Below are 23,501 nucleotides of genomic sequence, written 5' to 3'. Positions count from 1 at the left end.
CACTGATGAATGCTCTTATGGCTGAAAAAAAATGAGGACCTTACACTGGATGAGACCTAGAGCATTTGATGATTGAACAATCTACTTGTCTTGGGAGAAGGAGAGTTAGAATCTTTTGGGATAACTGGTACTTGAAAGAGTGGGAAAGAATGGAAATAGGGAGAGTTCCAAGAATATGTGGGAGAAAGATATTAACAAGGGAGGGTATAGACCAGTGGGTTCTTAAAAGATGGGAATTAACTTGGAGCAGTGTCCTCTCTGATTCCTGGAATTACTGACATTGTTCTAAGAGTGAGGAACGGAGAAAAGGGGAATTCATGATGTAAATCTTACAAAGCAGTGACAGAAAGAGTTTATAGGGAAGTATCTAGAATAGACATCTTAGAAAATTTGATTATATGAAGAACATAGAGAAAAGTTCAGATCAGAAGATGATAGAAGACATGAATCAGAAAATAAGGGTCTAGAGTAAAGAGAAAATAGATAACAGGGAGATTTCATTTTGAGAGGAAAGAGCACAGAAAATGAAAATTTTTAAAAATTAATGAATAGGATTAGTTGAAAATGAGAAAAAGAAATGAGGAATTCAGCAAAAAAGGGGGGAAGAAGTATATAAGTGGATAAAATCATGAAAGAGGAACTAATAAATTAAACTATAGAGGGGAAGGTATAATGCCCAAGAGGAAGGGAAGACAATGAAAAGGGCCAATTTTTAAAAAAATGTTAAAACAAAGTAACTGAAAGGAAATACTATGTTTACAGCATGGAGGGAATCATATCTTGATAAAACTCAACTTTGTAGACAGATGAAGGAAATTAATAACCTAACTCTTATAAACTTAAATATGATATAGATATTACAGCAACTTATCATCAGGATAACACACCATGACCAAGCAGGATTTATACCAAGAATGAAAGGTTGGTTCAGTATTAGGAAAACTATTCACATAAATGACTATATCAATAGCCAAATTAATAGAAATCACATGATTATCTCAATAGATGCCCCAAAAAACATTTGACAAAATCCAATACCCATTTCTATTAAAAAATCATAAATTATAGGAATAAGTTAAGTTTTCCTTAAAATTATAAGTAGCATCTATTAAAAACTATCAGCAAGCATCATATGTAATGGGGATAAACTAGAATCATTCCCAATAAGATCAGGAGTGAAACAAGGTTACCCACTATCACCATTATTATTCATTATCATATTAGAAATGTTAACTTTAACAATAATAGAAGAAAAAGAAATTAAAGAAACTTGAGTAGGTAATAAAGAAACAAAATTATAGCTCTTTATAGATGATATGATGGTACACTTAGAGAATCCTAGAGAATCAAATTAAAAAGTACTAGAAACAATTCACAACTCTTACAAAGTTGCAGGATAAAAAATAAAACCACTCAATCATCAGCATTTCTATGTGCTACCAATAAAGTCCAGCAACAAGAGATAGAGTGAAAATTCCATTTAAAATAACTATAGATAATATAAAAATATTTGAAAGTCTACCTTCCAAAGCAAAATCAGGAATTATATGAACATAATTATGAAGCACTTCATACAAATAAAAGTTAGATTTAAACAACTGGAAGAATATCAAATTTTCATGGATTAAATTTAGGAATTTGATTCTTGTCTTTTGATGTGTTAGTTATTGCTTAAAAATTTATATCATATAATAAACTGGTAGGTAGATCATGTATACAATTATCCAAAACAGTGATTAAAAAGAAAGATGAAATAACACAGGGCTAATCAAAATTCAGTGATGTATCTATTGGATTTCTGAATAATCTCTTTTGTGTGATCTTGAAACTCATTGAAGAAGCAAATCCTTTTGCGTTATACCTCGTGTCATCAGCAAACCAGAGTAGTAAGAGTACCTTCAAGACTGTAGAGAATTCCCTTCCTTTTGGATTTTGCATAAGACCCCCTTCACAAACATGGTACTCAAAAATATGTCAGGAACAGTAGCAGGAACTAGGTACACACAGGGAAAAGTAGGTTGAATATAATTTACTATTCAAAGCATTGTGATATTTCTTTCTAAAATATGTAAAAGTGGAAGATAGCAAGTAGTTGGTAAAATAACATTTATTATAATTGTTACTGTTGGGATTACTGCCAGAAACAAACAAGGGAGTTATCACTCACTGTTGACTCATAATGCATACATAACAAGGGTAGCCTTGATGAAAATATAACAAGGGCTCAGGTGGGGTTTTGCATATCATTTTCTACAATAGACCGGATTTCCATAGTTTGACAACTAACTGAAAAGTTCAAATGACTCACAATTCTATTTTGTTCTTTTTCCTTCTGACTTTTGAAAAAGAAATTTGACTAGATTGAGAAAAATATCTTTAAAAGCTTGCCTCTAACAAGTTGTCTTATGCAGAGGCATAGAAACTGAACCCATGGTTTCACTTGTGTAGTGACTCTCTTTTGAAGAAATGACTTGAATACCTACAACTTAGAATCTTAGAGAGCATCTTACTCAAGGTAAAATTCTGAGCATGTCCAGGAGATAGCACTGAGTAAAGGTTATCCCACCCAGTTCTCTATCCACTATTAATATATTGCCTCTTTGTCTCAAATTTCCTATGTTTTGATAACACAAAATTACATAAAAATAAGGTTCAGTGATCCTCTAATCATCAACATCCAGAGAGGCATAAAGCAGGGAGATGGCCATTTGCCACGGGTGTCTACAGAATCATAAAGAAAATGTTTAAATCCTCCAATACTAAAAGGATTTGGGATTTCATTCATGTGTGCCTTTTGCAGCAATGTGTCTTTGTATGTCATGCAAAAACTAGTTGGCTCAGTGAAAAAAAAGACTTATCATCAGAAAAGGGCAGCAAGGGGCAGCTGGATAGAGCAGCAGCCCTGAAGTCAGGAGACCTTAGTTCAAATGTGGCCTCAGACACTTAAAACTTCCTAGCTGTGTGACCTTGGGCAAATCACTTAACCCCAATTCTTCAGCCAAAAAAGGGGGCAAAAAGAAATATGGCAGCAAAATGATGAACTGAGTGGCCATACAAAATCATATAAGCCATCTTTAAGGGGGTGTTCAGGGATCTGAGAACATAGAAGACAGAAGATAGGAGCATCTTAGAACACAGAACAGAGAATGTCAGAAAAGGAGGGACCTTAGCATAGAAAATTCAATATACCAAAGTTGGGAAAGAGCTTGAAATATAGGAGAGTGACTATTAGAGATAGTCTCATATGGTCAGCTAGGTGGAACAGTGGATAGAGTGCTGTGCCTGGAGTCAGGAAGATTCACCTTCCTGAGTTCAAGTCTGGCTTCTGACACTTATTAGCTGTATGGCCTTGGGCAAGTCACTTTAATTTGTTTGCCTAAGTGTTCTCATCTATAAAATGAGCTAGAGAAGGAAAAGGCAAACCGCTCCAGTATCTTTGTCAACAAAACATGAAGGAGATCACAAAAAATGGACATGACTGAAGTAACTGAGAATCTCATTCCCTGGAACATGTAATAAAAGAATGGGGAATGTCTGGCCTATAGGTCATTTGAGACCCATCAAGTCATTTGGTCTGGAACTTGAGGCAACCTGAGGTGACAATAACCTCTTACTGCTTGAGTTCTTTAAGTTGACAATTTTATGTGGCCTGTGATGATGTAAATATCCAAAAAGACTTTGGCAGAAAATAAGTTCCCTAACTCGATGAGGAGAGAAATGAGAGGAGAACTTAAAACTTCAAACATGCAGTATAAAAGCTGAGAGAGGACTTGGACACCATTTCCCCCCAAATCCTTTAATTTCTCAATTAACGACACTGAGTCCAAGAGATAAATCCAAGTCCTAATTGTTACAATGTATGGTCATACCAAAGGTAAAGGTATGCATGTCTTTTTTTGAGGTCATTATCATTTAAATATAGTTTCCAGAGATCATAGGCAAAAAACTTCCCATTTCTCTTATTGGATATTATTGGAACTAAGACATTCAGAGCTATCTTTCATTGAAAAATTACTGAGCCAGAGTCTGTGAAAGGGACAAGGGCTAATCCTTACCCTAAATGCATCGGCACTGACCATGGTGCTGAACAAGGTAGCTGTAGTTCTAAACTTGAAATGAAACATCACTTTGGCAGTGAATGTGAGCCCAGAAGGCAGGCTCTTCTTTAGCCAATCAAAAGCTAGGAATTATGGAAGCTCCTAATTAATTCACTTAAAGCCTCCATGTGGCAAATTAGTCTGCTTAATCCCATTTTACACTAAGACAAAGAGAAAAATTAAGTGAGTCAGAGTCTTAAAAGCCTAGAATAACACAGTTTGGGTGAATAAAGGACTCATCTGGTTCCAAAACAATGGAAAAATACTTGAATATCCATATGAGTTCTCATATCTGGCTCCCTATGTCAGCTGTGGAGTTCCTTATGTATAAGTTCCCCACTTCCAACTGTCACACATGAAGAATGGACAGATTAAAAAGTCCCCAAATTCAAGCAGTATACTGAGTAATAATAGGAAAGAAAGCAAATAAATAACTAAGTAGACAAAATATTACATACAGGATAGATGGAAGGTCATTTTAAAGGGCAGGTATCAGAAACTGGGGAAACTGAAAAATCTGATGTAGAAGGTTGGCTTTCAGCTTTATCTTGAAGGAAGTCATGGAAAACATCAAGTGAATGTAAGGGAATAGGTATTGTGGAGCAGGCCCTTAAGCTATACTAGGGATCCTAAAAGATAAGATTAGAAGGGAAGGCATTTTAAACCAGAGGAACAGTGGTGGAAAGCCAGGGGAATAGGCTATCCAATAGAATATATAGTACAGAGATGAATTATTAGGTTACTTTGAGTGAAACAAAGAGTATATGAAGGATTTCAATATGAAATAAGATTGGAATTGTGAGTGGGAGTAAGATTAAATGGCCAGGTGAAGGTTTGGTGTTTTGTCTCAGAAACAAGAGGCCCACTGAACATTTCTGTGTAGGCAAATCACATGGTGTTTTAGGACTATCAATGTGGGTGTTGTGGAGAAGGACTGGACATGAGTGATGTTTCATTTCAAGTTTAGAACTACAGCTACCTTGTTCAGCACCATGGTCAGTGCCGATGCATTTAGGGTAAGGACATTGACTTGAATGGATAGTCTATGAGAGAAAAATGTAAGAAAATGATAAAAAAAGGAAACAAAATTTATCAGAGGGCCTTGGCAATCCAATGGAAAAATCTCAGCTTTGATGAAGAATCATTCACGTTACCTAAACATATTGAGACGGCATTCATCAGAACTAATGAAAGTCCAAGAATGGCTGTGCAGAAAGTTCTATCTGTACTGTTTGAAGAGCTTTATCACTAAGGAAACCAAATTTAAGACATAGGGTCACAGATTAAGAAGTAGTGAGGGGGAGGACCTGTCAGATAATTTATCACAAAATCCTCTTTATAAATAAGGAAATTGAGGTTAACCTCACTTGGGGAGGATTACTGTGGGTAATTTATTTTCATAATCACAATCAAATCCTGCCCTTCTCTCCCCTCTTTCCCACTCCAGTTTCTATAGAGTTGACATTACACAGTTCTGAGCTCTGTGTTGGGAAGAGAATAATGTGTGATGAGTCATGAAGAGAGGAATTAATTTATCCAAAGACAAATACTAAGTGATCAAAATTGGATTCAATTCAATTCAAACTGATGTTTCTAGTGTGCTGAGGTCAGTGTTTAGTCTTTGTCCTGGAGGGGATAAAGACAAAGACAAAGCACCTTTACCTTCAACTGGTTTACATTCTAGATAGCATAGGTGAAATAAAATGTCTACATCTAGATACATATAAAGCACGTAGAAAACAAATACTAAGTTATGTGGGTTGGTAGGCAGTAGCATTAACAATAGAAATAGGGATTTATGTATGTATGACAGGAATCTGTATTCTCTGTGATTCAGGGTGACAGGGTAAAATAAGGTTCATCAATTCTTTGTGGATAAAAAGGGAGAAAAGGAAGAAGGAGGATTCAGAGAATGCTCAAAGCAGCATTGACTAGATTTTCAGTTAAAAGATACCAGCTCTGATTGAATAAGTATCATTGGCACTGGTGTTAGGTATTGAAAATTAGATTTGAACTCAGATCCTTGGGTTACAGAGCCATTGGGACTTCTTTACATATCTATGCGATCTGGAGCAAGAAATTTTAATCTCTGAGGAAGTCAGTTTCCTTATCTACAAAATGAGAGTTGGATTAAATAGTACCTAAAGTTCTTTCCAGTTCTAAGTCTCTGATCCTTTTTTTATAAAATGTTAGACAAATCTTTTTATCTCTTATCCTTGATTTCTTCATCTCTACAACAAGAGGATTGAGTTAGATGGGTTTTGAGCTCACTTCTAATTCTCTCTCTCTCTCTCTCTCTTTTTTTTTTTTTTTTTTTGGTGAACCAATGATCTTAAGTCTTTTTTTCTTCTCAACTTCAATTCCCTTATCTTTGAAATAGGGATCATAACAATAAAATATCTCCCTCATAGAATGGGTATGAAAAAGGCCTAATTCAAAGCATTATGGAAATAAAGGTGGTATTATTATTGCAAATAAAATAGTTCTAGGAAATCCTGGAGCCCAATCTTGCTACTTGCCAGTTCCATAGATTGTATCCAAGGACTAATCAAGTTCTCAGCTTTCCTTAACTTTCTTGACTTGTGGTGGAATCCTCTTGGTAGAATCATGTTTCCTTGTCATACAGTATAATCAAATCCTGACAGATGGACTTGGTAGATGCAGCTCTTTGCAACACAAAACTTTTGACATTTCAGAAAAATGGTGACATGAAGTCCTAATGTCCTCCCCAATGCATCAATGGGCTGTTGTTACAAGACTATGACAGAAAGAGGGTATTGAAATGACTTCAAAGAACTTACTTTCTCAATAAAAACAGCATTAAAACAAAACAAGATTGTCCATTCTCTCCCCTATTATTTGATATACTTCTGGAAATGCTAACCATAGTAATAAGGCAAGAGAAAGAAATTAAAGGCACAAAATTAGGTAAAGAATAGATAAAAATAGCCCTATTTTCTGATGATATGATGGTTTACTTGGAGAGTGCTAAAGACTCAGGAAAGATACTTATCGATACGATAATTCCAGAAAACTGAGAGGTACAAAATAAACCATTAAATATCAACTGTATTTCTATATAATCATAATAAAATCCAAGAAGTAATTATAGAAAAGGGGATTGCTTTTCAACTGATTAAAAATTCATAAATCATCTGGAGATTGATTTACTAAAGCATGTAAAAGACTTGTATAGATTAATTACAAAATACTCCTTAAAATAAATAAATAAAATTTAAATTGATGGAGAAATATTCATTGCTCATAGCTGGACAATACTAATAATGATTATAAAGATGAAGATGATGATGATAACATTTAAATAAAGCTTATTATATGCCAAGTACTATGCTAAGCTCTTTCAAATGGTAATCTCGTTTCATTCTTACAACAAATTGGCAAGTATTATTAACTCAATTTTATTCAGAAGAAAATTGAGGCAAGCAGAGTTACACAGCTAATTAAATGTTCGTAGTTGTCTATGAATTCAGATCTTTTTGATTCTACACCCTGAGCTCTCTCTACTGCTCAATTTTGCTTCCATGTCAATATAATAAGAATGGCAGCATCACTGAAGTTTGTTTATACCTTAATGATAAATTGCCAATAGGATACTTTGTGGAACTTCATAAAATAACAAAATTTATTTGGAAAGATAAAGCATCTATAATATGAAGAGAAATGATGAAAAGAAAATGAGATAAAGGAGGAATAGCATTTCCAGACTTCAAATTATATTATAAAGCAATAGTAATCAAAACTATCTTGTTTTGGTTGATTAAAGAATAGAAATCCAGATCAATGGAACAGATTAGAAAAGGAAGAAACAGAAATAACAGAGCACAATAACATAAATTGTCCAAGGAAAAAGTTTTTATATGATAAAAACTGCTTAAAAAAAACCTTAAAAAACAATTTGGCAGAAATTAAGTGTAGATCAACATCTTTTTTACAGAATTTTTAAAATTAATTTTATAATTATAAATTTTTTTGACAGTCCATATGCATGAGTAATTTTTTTATAATATTATCCCTTGTATTCATTTTTCCAGATTTTCCCCTCCCTCCCTCTACTCCCTCCCCTAGATGACAGGCAATCTCATACATTTTACATGTGTTACAGGATAACCTAGATACAATATATGTGTGTAAATCCAATTTTCTTGTTGCATGTTAAGTATTAGATTCCAAAGGTATAAGTAACCTGGGTAGATAGACAGTAGTGCTAACAGTTTACATTCACTTCCCAGTGTTCCTTCTCTGGGTGTAGTTGTTTCTGTCCATCATTGATCAGCTGGAAGTGAGTTAGATCTTCTTTATGTTGAAGATATCCACTTCCATCAGAATACATCTTCATACAGCATTGAAGTGTACAGCGATCTTCTGGTTCTGCTCATTTCATTCAGCATCAGTTCATGCAAGTCTCTCCAAGCCTTTCTGAATTGATCCTGCTGGTCCTTTCTTACAGAGCAATAATATTCCATAACCTTCATATACCATAATTTACCCAACCATTCTCCAATTGATGGACATCCATTCATCTTCCAGTTTCTAGCCAGTAGATCAACATTGTACACTATACTCAACAATACATTCTAATGAATATGTGAACAATACTATAAGAAAAGATTATGCTAAAAAATTAAAAGTAGAAGAGAAACCAGATCATATACTTCTCACAGCTATAGGTAAGAGATGTATTCCTAGTGAAATCAGAGATAGAAGGAATCAGCAGATTTCTAATTGATAGTTTTGAATATATGAAACTGAAAGCTTTTGCACATATAATATTAACATACCTAGAACAAGAAGGGAAATGATGAAAAAGGGGAAAATCATTGTATTAAATTTATCTGTTAAGGACTTGGTATATAAATAATTAATATTTTCTCTGATAAGAGTTTGACATTAAAATTAATGTATATAAGTGCTTATATGCATATACACTTAGTTATGTATGACTATATATGTATATATTAAAATATGTTTAAATGCATGTACATATCTACATATATATTTAAAACAAATATTAAGTTGTACACAATAGAGTTGTAATTTTGTGTGCAATGATTCTTATTACATCATTTTATAAAATGTTTGTTTTATTTCACAAATTAAAAATAAAATCAATAAATGTAAGAAAAAGAAATTATGTAGGTGATGAAAACAGAGAACCATGAAAAGATGCAGTTTCAAGTAAGTAGAGACAAAACAATTTGCAGAGTGACTATAACAATGTAAATGCAAAGCACAAACACAAAGACATAAATAAATCAAAAATAAACTTGGAAAATTATAAAGAAATGTTATTGTTCAGTTGTATCCAATTCTTCAGGAACCCATTTGGGATTTACATAGCAATGATTCTGGAGGAGTTGGAGATTTCCTTCTCCAAATCACTTTATAGAAGAGAAGCTAAGGTAAACAAGGTTAACTTGCCCAGAGTTGAACAGCTGATAAGCATTTGAGGCCAGATTTGAACTCAGAAAGATGACTACTCCTGACTACAGGCTAGACATTTTATCTACTCTACCACCTTTTATCAAAATGTGGCAGGATTCGTATGAAGAGACAAAAAAGGAAATCCCCAACCCAGCCCTTTATGGAGATGAGAGGCCACAATTACACATTGCATAGCATTTTAGCCTTTTCCAGCATATTGATTGGCTTTCTTGATTTCTTCCTTTTTTTTTTTTTAATCTTAATTGTTTATCAAATGAGATGTTTTTCTAGGAAAAGGAGATAGATGAAAATTAGGGAAAACCTCGATGATGTAAAATACAAAATAATGTTTAAAATTTACTTAAAAATCAATGCTTTATAAAGAAAATTTACAAACACTGAATTGATGGTTAAAAATCTGATCTTACAAAGCAGAAGGATAATGACGTTTTCCTTTGGAGAATCCCATTACAACACAAAGAAGAATGAATAATGATCTAATTCTTCATACCCCCCAGCTTTGTCACACAAACTGCAATGGATGTACCTTCCAGACTGTTATGTCTTGCCTTCTGCCCTGCATCCTATTTGTCACCCTTTACTAGAATATAAACTTCCAGGAAACAGGATACACACACCCACACACACACACACACACACACACACACACACACGCACACACACACAGACACACCACACACACATATACATGCAGCTATTATCCATAAAACTGGAGATAAGGAAAGTTTGCAGTAGAATAAGGGCATCTTCAAAGGAGAGAGTGGAGATGTATCTCCAGAGTTGTTGCAAATCGTGAACTCAACAGCCCTTGGCAAGAGATCAGGTATAGAAGCAACTAAAAGTGAGCAGTCCAAGGTGATCCCTAGGTTGTGAGTCTAAGGACTTGAAGGGATGATGGTGTCCTCTCTAGTAATAGGAAAGGTAGGAGGTGGGGTGGTTAGAAGGGAAAATAATGAGTTTTTGTTTTGGACACATTTAGTTTAAGGTGTTTTACTGGACTTCTAGCTTGAGATATCTGAAAGGAAGTGGGAATGCTGGGTTGGATGTCAGCAGAGAGATTGGGGCAGGATAAGTAGATGAGAGGATCATCAGCAAAAAGATGGTAATTAAATCCATGGGAGCTAATGAGATCACCAAGTGAAGTACCACAGAAGGAGAAGAGAAGAGGATCCGGGATGAACCCTGAAGGACATCTACAGTGAGTGGTTATGATCTGCTGGAGGATCCAGCAAAGGACATAGGAGTGTGTGGATAGGTAGGTGAAATTGAGAGAGAAAGTATCTCAGAAACTTAAAGAGAGGAGTTTATCAAGGAAAAGAACAATCACTAACACCAAACTGTGCAGAGAGGCCAAAGGAGAGTAAGAATTTGGAAAAGTCCATTGGATTCTAAGGTTGTCCCAAAGGCATCTTACACACAACAAGGCGAAAACTTGACAAAAACCTTCTAAACTCTCACTGGCTTTTAAATGCTGTTTCTGACCCTCAACATTCTATCAGGTACTGAATTCTGTAGATTTAATCTTTATGATATCATGTGTGTCTGTGTGTGTGTGTGTGTATATCTGCATGTGAATATGTATCTTTGTGTATGCATGTGATCTCTGTCTCTGCATTGCCTTTGTGTGTGTGCATATGTGTATTTGTGTGTTTGTGTGTGTATCTGTGTGTCCATCCCTACACATTCCCATTCCACAAATAGTTCAGACCTTCCTTCATTTCTTCTCACCAAGACTCTTCTTTTTTCTTCTTCTTTTTTTTTTGTAGCTTTTTATTTACCAGATATATGCATGGGTAATTTTTCAGCATCAACAAATGCAAAACCTTTTGTTCCAATTTTTCCCCTCCTTCCCCCCAACCCCCGGATGACCAAGACTCTTGTAATTACCATTTCACTATCTCAAGTCTCTGGTCTCACTGGCCCCCAATTCATCCCTCTTTCAGCATCCTAAGTCACCTTGTTGACAGAGTGCCGTGGCCACAGCATTATTTTATACACACAAAACCCCTTCCTTTGCTCCCTCTAAGATCACCTTCCCTTTATTATACACATACTTTTTTGCATGTTATCTCCCTCTTTAGAATGGGGACTCTAAGGACAGGAATAGTGTTTTTGCCTTCCTTTGTATCTCACTTCTCAGCACAATGTCTGACACATGATTAATCCCAGTTAATTGATGATTGATTGAAAAGAAACACAGAATCTTTGTTCCAGCCCTCAAGGCCCTTATAGCCTACATCTAATTAATTTTTCCAGTCTTATATTAGAAGGGGTGACACAGCATAGTGACTAAAGGGCTCTACTCGGAAGCGGGAAAACATCATTAACACTAACTGTCTGAATTCAGGGAAATCACTTAATTCGTATTTGACTCTCTAAAGTAAAAATTTCAGAAAAGTTAATGACTGGCAAGAGGATTTCCTCACTTGGAAGTTCTTGGGTATAAGTGAAGTTACAGATGCAGTTCCCATCCCTATGTTTCAAAAACAGACTAAAAACCAATATATTCTCCATCCCTTATTCTTGAGCTGTCTTCTCTGATGGATGCATTTTTGGTTCCATTTCCTTCCTTTCCACAGGAGATTCCATCACCCCTCCATTTCTGTTTTTAATGTCTTTCCCAATTCAGTTGTTCCCTCATCCAGGATGTCATTCTGAGTTCTCAGCTAAGAGTACTCTCTTCCTCTCCTGGAAACTCAAAGCCCCATGCTCTGATCTTTTCTTTTAAATGATTTCAGTCTCTCTGGCACCATCATTATTTGTGTACAAGTCTTTGCCCTAGATACAATTTTAAGCATCTTGAAAGTATTCTCTGTGTGAGTTCTATTTAGAATTAGTTTCATGATCATGGGCCTAGAGGATCTTGATAAGTGTTTGTGGGATTGAATAAGATTCTTTGTGCAACATATTGTGAACTCCCTCCCACTTCTGATATTCTCTATTCTAACGCTCCTCTTAGTTCTAAATTCCATGTTCTAAGGTCCCTCCTAATTCTGGAATGTTTAATTCTAAGATCATTTTCAATCTTTGATACTGACTATTCTACCTTCGAAAGACCCTCCAAATTCTGATTTTCTAGGTTCTAGATTCTGAATACCCTCTTGCCTCACATGCTCTTGGGTTTTATTTTTTCCAAGTAGAAGAAAATACCTTTGGTACTAGGAGCCGGAAGTCTCTTTCCATCAGTCAGCTTTCCTTCTTCACTTTCTTCCTTACCTGATTTCCTCAAATCACTTCCTTTATTTCACATCTCTCTCTCCCTTGGCCTTTGTACCAATCGTTTTCCTGCGCAAGATTCAATTTTTAAAAAATCAATTTCAATTCATTAAGGACTGACTCGCGGTAAAATACTCTGTAGCACATTCTGAGCAACAATAACCTAGAGCCTTTCCTCCACAACTTATAGACCAAAGAAGTATAATTTAAGATGGCATGGGACCGGGTATCAGTGGCAAGTGGACATGGGGTATATTGGGTAAAAAGCTAGACCTGGGTCTAATGCAGGATGTAATTATCTGAGTATACTGAGAAATTTTGCTTCTGAAGGAACTGGGAGATTAGGATTCTACCAAAAAAAAACCCTAAGGATCTTAGTCCCAGAGATAGAGAGCCAAAAATAAGCATCTTGATCTCTGAGAGATCCAGAAGTCTTGTTCAAGACCTAGGTCCCAGAGGGGAAGCTAACTAGTGTCTGAGGGTAAACTAAGGACCTAAATCTGGACCAAAAGGAAAAGCAGGTCAGACCAAGTCCTAGTGCCAAGGAAACCAGAGATAATTTTTAATAGTGTTTAAAAAACTGAGGATTAGTGTTAGGATTCTTACAAGATACTTATGCACTTAGTTCACACCTTTAAAGGAGTTTGAACATTCGGTGATGATAACTGGTAACTAAAAGAAAGGAGAATTCGGGGACCTTCAAAGGAAACTATAACTGGGACTGGAGACCAAGGCACTTGGGAGAAATAGTGTCCAGATTCTGAAGAGGATAGAGAATCAGAGCAATAAAATTGATTTCTGGGTAACTAGGAAGATATGAAGGAGTGGAGAAATAGGGTTAATGCCAGAGAGAAGAGAGAGCCGAGATCTAAGGGGAGCCTTGGTGAGGGCACAATTTCCAGAGAGAAAGAGGGAGCAGCAGAGAGTCCTATGACTTCAGAATAGGATGGAGTCCAAAGTCTCAAGGGGTTGAAGTTATAAGATGAAGTTAGAAGACAGGTTCCAGTTAGATAAAAGGAAGAGAAAGAGAGCAAGACAGACAGGCAGAAAGCTGGCTACTGGCAACTCCAAAAAGAAGAACGAGTATTTGATAGAGACAAGATATCAGGAGAAGCTTCCATTCTGTTGGAGGCATTACCTGCCCATTTCTCGAAAACCCCTCCCTGATGATTACCCTATGTGTACAATTAGCATTCAATGGCTTTAAATCTAAACTCTTAGCTACAACTAGCTTTTCTTCTCCAAGGAACTAAAATAAAAAGTGGAGCCTCAGTCTCTTCCTGATACTTTTGAAAGCATTGAGAGGCATTCACTAAATCACCTCTCAGCTCCCAACTTAATAATTCCACTCCTAGGTCTTGGGCAGGATTTCTAGTACTTGTGATCATTTCATTTTTCTCCTATTGAAAGCAGGAGCTCAAAATACATTGAGAATTCCATGGGGATGCTAGTTTGTTTTTTGTTGCTCCCCATGTAAAAGATATTATCTCCCTTGCCACCCAAAGCTTGCCCTCATAATCCTCACAGAACAAGCATCATTTTAATAATTATATTACTAGAAATCCGAATCACTACAGGCAACATTTTATGGGATTTCATTTCAAGTTGTTATATTGGTCACCTCTTTTGAGCTTCACATTTACCTGATGAATAAGGTATTATCATTATCCTTACTTTACAGAAGTGGAAACTGAAGAGTTAAGGGACTTGCTCAGGGTCATACAACTAAAAAGTGTTAGAAGGTAGAATTTGAACTCAGTCCTTTTTCCAGTACTCTTTTGAGGTGGACTTACTCTGTTCCTCTGTCAGGAAAAAACCTATTATCAGACACAATCAATTCTCAGACTATCCTGCTTGTATCCCCCAACCTCTGGGTTTATCATTGAGATATTGATTAGCAAATCTTTAGACAGGTCTGGGACCTGGTCTGCCAGGTACATTCCCTCTGGCTCTTGATTCTTGCCTCTGAGTTCCTGCCTTTGCTTCCCTGGTTTCCCTGAGAAATTTCAAAATTTGGGAAAGGAGAAGGAAGGAAGAAAGGAAAGATGTAAGGAAAGGAGAAAAAGAGGGAGGAAAGGAAGAGAGAAAGGGGAGGAAGAAGGGAAAGAGCTTTATTTCCTAACTGAAATTGGCTAGTTGGGTCCCCAGTGGGGCAGATAGTTAGACCCACAGATCGGTTATTTGTTCTCCATTCTCAAAGAAGATCATGTCATCAGGAAGGTGACATCATAACTCTTAAGTGAATTAATTGGATTTAGTTGAGGGAGGGCTGTGCAAAGTCACCAGCCTTACTCTATCTTTTGGAGCCACCTGAGTCCAGTGGCAAGATACAGATCAGGACAATACACGTGTGTATATGTGTGTGTGTGTATGTGTGTGTGTGTGTGTGTGTGTGTGTGTGTGTGTGGTACACATGCACACAGGTGCACATTTTGTACTCATATGTATACAAGCTCTCTTTCCAATTAAATTATAAAATCTTTGGAGGCAGGAATTGGTTTTGTTTTATTTTGTAGACACAATGCTGACTAAAGTACCTAGAATATAATAGGTACTTAATGAATTGTAAATTAATTGGCTCTAGATGTGATGCTTAAAAAGTTTGAGAGGCATAGTTTCTGGTTAATTTAATCATTTTATTAATAAAGCCAACAGGTTATTAATAAAAGGATGGTCATTTAGTCACTTCTCTTAGATTAAAGGCCCCTAATGGCAGTGGGAACACAGTTTATATGCTCTTTAAAAAGATGTTCCTTTAAAGAGATGACTGGCTGTTAGGATTCTTACAAGGTGCTAAGTCACTGGAATGAACAGAAACAATAATTCTCTAATTTAGCATGGTTCAGTATGATGGATCTGATCCTACAAGGAGATGTTATAGGCCAGAACTTGAGACAAGGTACTTATGTACTTAGTTCACACCTTTAAAAGAGTTCATACCTTTAAAGGAGTTCCCTCATTGGTTTCACACATAAAATTTCACACCTTTAGAAAGCATATAAAAGGACTCTGAGAGAAGATTCAGAGCCAGGATTGAGTGGGGAGATTCGAAAGTCCAGGAGATTCACAAGTCTAAAGGAAAAGCCTGCTCATGGACTTCGAGGAGATTGAGAACTAGGATTGACTTCTGGGAGATTCACAAGGCAGAAACCCACAATCCCAGGCTTTGAGATTCAGAGTCAAGATTCATTCCAACTTCCACCTTTGTGCTGGCTGGAGACATTTGGACAAGAGCTGTCAGGAACCAAGGAGAGAGGAAGACCTCCAGAAAACTAGCCGAGCCCCAAGCGAAGGAGATAAGATTTTGGAAGAGACAATATTTGAAGGACACAATAAAGGATTTGGACTTTAACTCCTGGCTGCATTTGGGGTTACGAAACTAAACTGAAACTACGGCTGCCTCCAGAAGCTCCTCAAGAAACCTGCTCACAGACAATGATTACAATTCAGAGAACAGAACATTACAACTGGCTAATCAAACGGATGGTGGACCACCTTGGGGTGCTGACTTAAATCACTCAAATCTTGGTCACAGAGATATCAATTTTCCTATCACCTGTCTTGATAATAGGGAGAATTAGCATTTTCCCAGGACCTAACTGAGCAATCACAATAAGCAAGAATATGCCTACTAGCCAAAACTTGGCATTTCTCTTACTATCTGATTAGATCTTGGTCTGGAAAAATCTCTAAGAGAAATTTCTGGACAATGTTGTAGAAAAGGGGAAAAAATCTTGGTTCTAATGCAATAATTCGCTATTAAATATAAGCAAGAAATATCTATTTCTCACATAACATTGCCGTTGAAATTTCAATATGTTAGAATGCCCTGTGTTACACACACTGTGGGCTAGCTGAGAAAGCTCATTCTATGAAACTGTGAATGCTCTCATTAAAGTGGAAATAACCTCAGTGACAGTATAACAAGGCATCTTAAGCATTGGAATCAAGCTTCCACATCTTCTCTAGACCTCATGTGGTCCATGTATGGGGCTCTATGGAGCTCACGAGCAGATCCAGGGAGACTGGGAAGACATTTGAGTAATCCCTCCTCAAAAGGACAAAACTTTGGTAAGAACTGCCCATATTGGTTCTAGCCAGGCTACTGAACAGCATAAGCTGCTGGTCAGTGATATACGACTGCGCCCTACTTAAGACATAGACTCTTTGGTATCTTTGCAAGTCATTTTCCTCTAGTAATATTCTAGAATCAAAGTTAATACCAGAACCACTGAATGTCACTGTTATTGGAAGGCAGAGTGGAGCTATGGAAGAGTGCTGGGTTCGAGTTTCGTTTTTGTTACATATTTCTTGTGTGACACTGAGTAAATCATCTCTCCTCTCTGGAATTCAGTTCCATCATTTGTGAAATGAGAATCTCAATGGCATAGAATCATGGATTGAGAATGAAAAAGAATTCTTAGAAGCTAACTAGTCCATCTCACTTTCTATATGACAAAACTGAGACCCAGACTTGTCCAAGGTCACATAGAGTGATAGTCAGTAGAAGCTCCTGAGATTTCAAATCCAATGCCTTTTGGACTATACCTCATATTGCCATCTGTTTGGGGATTAGACCATGTTCATTTATTGTACAAACATTTATTTACTAAGCTATATGGTGCTATATTAACTGCTAGAAATACAAGACAAAATGATAGATGCCCAGAGATACATTAAAGGAACATATAATTTGAGTCCATAAAATAAAAATTAAATAAGGTAACGGATGAAGGAATGGATCACAATGAAACAGGACTTGAGTTTGCCACAGGAACTCATATAAATGATTCTGACTTCACCATCTCCAGTTGGAATCATTCAAAAACTTCTCCCCAATCACTGGTCTACATTGTAAGAGTTTCAATATCATCTAGGCAGGCAGATAGCTTATTAATCCCAGATTTGGGCAGGGAAAGTCTCAACTCAAAGTGAAGATGAGCATCATTTCATCAGGCCAAGCACAAGACATTTCTGAGTCAGTAGACAGCAATTGAGGACAGCCAGTTCTACCTGATAATTAGGTCACCACAGATGCCTAGAGAGTCACAGATGGGCAGGGCTAGAGCCAAACTTCTCCTCTCTGACTCTTCAGGAGGTAGTTCCAGCTGATAAAGGCAAAATCCAATTACTTAACTTAAATCAGTGCCCATGACTTGAAAGAGGAAGGCAGACCATATCAAGAGAATTGTTCCATGTTCAAGGCACATCTCTTATTAAGACTTCACAGTATTATAGATTTAAAGAGACCTGAGAGGTCTCCTAATCCAGCCATCTCATTTTACAGAAGAGGATCTAAAGGTCACAAAGATTAAGTTGACTTGCTCAAGGCTGCACAGGTGATAAGCAATAGAGCCGGCTTTGAATGCAAGCCCTCTGACTCTAGAGTCAATTATCTTTCCAGTACACCATGATGGGGAGGAGAAAGGAAAGGAATGACATTTGCTTAGCATCTACTATATGAACAGCACTGCACCAAATGCTTTACAAATAATATCTCATCTGGCTGAGAATGTCTGTGATGGAAGGACCTCTACGCCACAAAGTGTAAAATGGTAGCTAGGGGACAAACTTAAAGGTATTCTAGTCTGACTCATCTAACAGAGGCATTGACTGAAATTCAGAGAGTTTAAGGATTTTCCTTGTGGTTACAGAGCTAGAGGGTAGAAGAACTAATACCAATGGCTTCATTCATGACCTTGATGCCCTTGGGCAGAGCATAAACTCCACAAATCCCAGAATGGCAGAGTTGGAAGCACAAGCCAGCTGGGCTAACTCTGAGCAAGACTCCTCGGCCATGTATTTGGCAGATCATCAGTCCAGGCCTATTCAAAGTCTCCACTGCACCCACCCTCACCCAAAGTAGTTCATTTCAGATTTAGCTTACCCTCATTTTTGCCTCTTTGACCCATCCACCCACCACTCCTAATTTAACTCTCAGGGGCCAAGCAGAGCAAGGCTAGTCTTCTTTATTACGGTAATGAAGATGTCGGTCAAGGGAGATTACATCAGAAAGAAGGTCTCTACTACTAGATCTGTATTCTAAATAGATCACTCAAAAGGGCAAAGGATCGACAAGTACAAACATATTATAGCAGCTTTTTGGGGGGTGGCAAAGAAATGGAAATTAAGGAGGTGCCCATCAATGGGGAATGGCTGAATAAATTGTGGCATATGGTTTGATGAAATAAATATAATTGTTCTATAAGAAATGATAAGAAGGCAGGTTTCCGAAAAATCTGGAGAGACTTGCACGGACTGATACAAAGTGAAGTAAGAAGAACCAGGGAATATGATCAATCGGGAATGATCTAACTCTTCTTAGCAATACAATGATCCAAGATAATTTCAAAGGACTTATGATGGAAAATGTTATCCACATCCAGAGAATGAATTAATGGAGTCTTAATGCAAATCAAAGTATAATATTTTCATTTTGTTTTTTTCATGATTTTTTTCCTTTTGGTTTATTTTTTCTTTCATAACATGACTAATGGAAATATTTTATATGATTGCCTACATATATACATACACACACATGCTACATCAAATTGTTTACTCTCTTAGGATAAGAGGAGGAGGAGGAAGGGAAATTTTGGAACTCATTTTTAAAATGAATGTTAAAAGATTATTTTTACCTTCCGAATACAATTTTTCCTTTGCAACAACAACAACAACAAAATTGGGTTCTGCACACACACACACACACACACATATATATATATATATATATATTGTACCTAGGATATACTATAAGATATTTAATATGTATGGGAATGCCTGCCATCTAGGAGAGGGCGTGGAGGGAAGGAGGGGAAAAACTTGGAACAGAAGGGAGTACAAGGCATAATGTTGTAAAAAAAATATATATATATATATATATATATATATATATATATATATATACCTATGCTTATGTACTGTCAAAAATGTTATAATTATAAAAATTAATAAAAAACAAAATAGAAATTTTAAAAAATGAATGTTACAAGTTATCTTTACATATATATTGAATGTGGTACTGTTTTAAAACAAGGCTTTCTCCATGTGGTCTTTTGTGCATGGCTCCTGAGAAGGTCAGAGGTCTGAGGTCCTGCTCTTAAACATCATTACATTGGGACACAAAATGTCTGCTAGGTAAGGAGGGACACTTGGGAATAGGTGGTTTCTAAGATGCCTATCAAAAAGCTGTGTCAAATCACAAATACAAGGGTGGATACAAGCACAGAATCCAAATTCTGTCTCAAATACTTAGTATGTGATTCTGGGAAATAGGGAAATACACCTTAGCTAAGACACTTAGACTCTTCAGGGATCTGTGTCTTCAATTGTGAAAAGGAGATGTGAGGGTGATAGATTTAGAGCTAGAGAAGACCTCAGAGACAAGGTAGGTGAACCCTTCACTATAGAAAGATGGAGAACTGAGATTCAGAAACTTGAAGCAATTTGCCCAAAGACAAACAACTGATGACATCTGAATTTCCAGTTCCTCATCTGTGTGGAGGATAATGCTCGCTGCCATTCCAGTGGATTCTGCTATCATGACCAGCCTGCTTAAATCACGGGACCTTAGTTTTAGGGCTCAAAGGACTGAGAGGTCAAATGCAATCTTAGAGGATACAGAACCCAGCCCAGTCACACAATTAAGAAATCCCAGAGCTGAGATTGGAACTCAGGCCGCCTTGATTCCCTCCAATCCTCCATTCACTGGGTCATTTGGTTTCCCTATCAAACCACACTTAGAGGCCCAAGTAAGAGAATGTAAGAAAGCACATAAGCATTTATTGAGTGCCTCCCATGTGCCAGGCACTGGAGATACAAAGAAAAGCAAAAACAGTCCTTGCTTCAAGGTGCTCACAGTCCACTGGGGATATAGCGTGCAAATGACTATGGAGGAACAAGAAATAGCCTAGATTGGAGATATTACATCCAAGGAAGGCTCTAAAATTAAAGAGCACTGGGAAAGGCTTCATGTCAAAGGTGAGATTTTAGCTGGGACTTCAAGGCAGGCAGGGAAGCCAGGAGGCAGGGATGAGAAGGAAGAGGATTCCGGGCAAGAGAGACAGACGAAGAAATGCTCATTGTGGAGATGGAGCATCTTATGCAAGAAATAGTAAGAAGTTCACTGTCACTGAGGGTGTTAAGGGGAATACATGTAAGAAGATTTGAAAGATAGAAAGGGACCAGTTGCAAAAGTCTGACTTTGAGTCAAACCTCATTCAGGGCTATACAAACAGCCATGATCTTCATTAACTCCTAAGCAGTGAACTAGAAAAGGTTTGACTCTTCCTGGTATTTTGGTTGTTGAATTGTTTTTCAGACATGTCTGCTTCTTCATGACCCCTCTGGGGTTTTCTTGGCAAGGATACTGGAGTTTGCCATTTCCTTCTTCAGCTCATTTTAGAGATGAATAAACTGAGGCACAGAGGATGAAGTGCCTCTCCCAGAATCACACAGCTAGGAAGTGTCTGAGGCTGACTTTGACCTCAGGTCTTCTAGATTCAGCACGGATGCTCTAACCACTGTACCACCCACTGCCCCATCAGCTCTTTAAATACTTAAACACAGCTCTCTTGTCTGCCGAGGCTCTTCTTCTATAGACTGAACATGACCAGTTCCTTTTACTATTTCCTCAAGTAATATGAATTTGAGGTTTTCCCCATCCTGATCATTTTTGTGATATTCCCAGTGTTCACAGCTGATCAGAAGCCTCCAAATGGGGTCTGACCAGGAGAGGGATGAAATGAAGAGGGTCATTATCACATTGGATGGCATAAAAAAGAGATTGACCACAGTCAGTAAGGGCTTGTTCTCTTTCCGGTGGCCCCTTCTGGGGTCAGCTCATCACTTTTCTACCCAATGAGGGATCCTTTAAGATGAGAGTAAAGAGCAAGGAAATAATACTCTCCTATCATTCTTTTGAGTATGAAACATCTGAGAAATTAGAATTTTGCCCTTTGATATTTTCCCTATCCGGGAAATCCATCACATAATAGATGCTCCTGACTTTATTCTGGGAAAGCCTGAGCCCTATGACATGCCTGTCAGAAACTTAATAACCTGGTCCCAGGTCTGTAAGTGAAATGTCCGGTCCTTGACAAGTCTATGAGAAATTAGGATGTTGCCCTTTGACATTTCCCACACAGGGAAAGCAAAGCCATCACAGGTAGACACTCCTGACCTTATTCGGGAAAAGTCCAATCCTCCGTAATATTCCTCTTAAAAATACAATAACCTAGTTTCAAATCTATAAATGAAATGCCCAGACCTCTACAAGCCTATGGGTTTTCATTCTGCAAATCCTGATGCCTGAGATCGTCCCCATCCTGCTCATTACTTTTCTTATCAATGTCCCCAGAATTGACCAGAGTATTGCAAAATGAAGTCTGAACAAAGGAGGAATTGATGAGCGGGTCATTATCTCATTGGGCTTGAAACCAGAAGAACTGAACAAGCTTCAGTGTGGAAGGGGCACCCTCCCCCTGCAGCAGACAACTGCATGGTGGTGGGAACAACCTTGGGCTAGGAGCTATTGCACCTGGGCTCTAACTGAGCCTCTGCCAATGACTTCCTGAGTAATCTGGAGGAAAGTAAAATCTGCAAAATGGAACTCTCAATATCTCATCTGCTTCCCTCCCAGAGCTCTGGAGAGGAATCCCTGAGAAAATGGAGAGAGGAATTCTTTTTAAAAATATAAAGGACTAGGATGATGTGAGGGATCATTGTCAACAGAGCTTGGTTCTTCTGTCTGCCTCGTAAGTCCCAATCAAGACTGTGGACTAGGAACTTTCCCTCTGTCTCCCTCAATTTCCTTGTCTGTAAGATGGGTTAATAACAATACCTCCCTCTCAGGGTTGTTGTGAGGCTAGATTAGAACATATCTGCAAAGTGCTAAACAAACCTTACAGTGTTATATAAGCAATAGCCGCCATCATCATCATTATCAACACTGACAAATGGGCCAGCTCAGAGGCAGGGTCCCCTGAATTGCTCCTTGAGGGCAGGGGTCATCTCCCTTTTGTCTTTACCTCCAACACAGCCTCTAGTTCAGAGCAGGAGCCTCACGAATGTCCCGTGATTCACTGATTGATAAACAGACCCTCAAGTAGCATAGTCGGGCACCCAGGAGAGAAAGAGACACCCATTGGGGACTGACGAGAGAATCGTGGAGCACTCCCTGATTCATTTCTAGAAGTCTGGTTGAACTAAGTATATAAGTATATTCTATAGATGATATTCAGAATTGTCTTATTTCCTCTCCCCTCATGCCTCTTTTTTCATCAATCTCCCATCAAAACATCCAGGAATCACCTGCAGAGGAGACCAACGACTCTGAGGGAGAGTCCCCTTCCCCCAACACAGCACCAGACAGTCTTCCTTCAGGCTTCACTTGCTACAGAATTCTCTCATCAATGGTTTCCATGGTGACAAGTAGAGGGAGTGATGGAGGGCGATGCAGCGAGACAGTTCTAGAGGCTGGATCATTGTCCATATTCATCAGTTCACATAAGCAAGACTGGAAGCGGGAGTGTGATAGAAAGTGGTTTGATGGTTCCTGGAAGGTGTGAGTCCTAAGAACAGGCCTGCCCTTTGTTATCAGAAGTTTATTAACCAGAATGCTAATGGTTATGGTGCTAATTGTGGCAAGAGGAGTAATGTCAGGAGCTCTGGCCTAGGATTCAGCAGTCCTGGTTTCTCTCCTAATCCATCTCTTCCTCTGGGACT

The sequence above is a fragment of the Sminthopsis crassicaudata genome, chromosome 2, assembly GCF_048593235.1.
Source record: "Sminthopsis crassicaudata isolate SCR6 chromosome 2, ASM4859323v1, whole genome shotgun sequence".
Taxonomy (NCBI): domain Eukaryota; kingdom Metazoa; phylum Chordata; class Mammalia; order Dasyuromorphia; family Dasyuridae; genus Sminthopsis; species Sminthopsis crassicaudata.
The sequence above is the reverse complement of the archived record's forward strand: the minus strand, read 5'-3'. Positions refer to the sequence as shown.